Here is a 528-nt window from a genome sequence, read left to right as displayed (position 1 = left end):
AAAGCTTCGTCCCCTACTAATACGTATGGAAGAACAGGTCCTTCTAAGACACACTTTGGAGGTGGTACATCTATGTCACCTCTTGAAAAAGCGCGACCCATGACAGATCTTGACCAAACACCTCCATCGCTTTGACGCCCCTCTGCACCAATATCAACCAAGACGAATTTATAATCACTATCACAAACAGCCATTAATACAATGCTATGTGCACTTTTGTAATTATAATAAGATTGTCGCGTCCTGCGGTGGGCGGGGTTGTTGGACAAAAGTGTCAGAACGCGGACAAATAGATTTAGGAATATTTGACTCTGGAAGTTGGGAGTTAGGGAATTATTCACTAGGGGAAGTGACTTCTAGAGGTCGAAATAGTCCTGGGAAATGCAGACGACAGAAGCTGCTTCGTTTAAATGAGGAGTTGCTTCGGAATAGGTTAGGTATTTAGCAAAGTCTTCGCAAAAAAGTTGCAAGTAGAGCAGTGGTTTTATTAATGATAGTCTTGTGAGATACAAATATGGGAGACTTCTC

The sequence above is a fragment of the Wasmannia auropunctata genome, unplaced genomic scaffold (genome assembly GCF_000956235.1).
Source record: "Wasmannia auropunctata unplaced genomic scaffold, wasmannia.A_1.0 LD335951.1, whole genome shotgun sequence".
Taxonomy (NCBI): domain Eukaryota; kingdom Metazoa; phylum Arthropoda; class Insecta; order Hymenoptera; family Formicidae; genus Wasmannia; species Wasmannia auropunctata.
Note: the sequence above shows the minus strand (reverse complement) of the source record.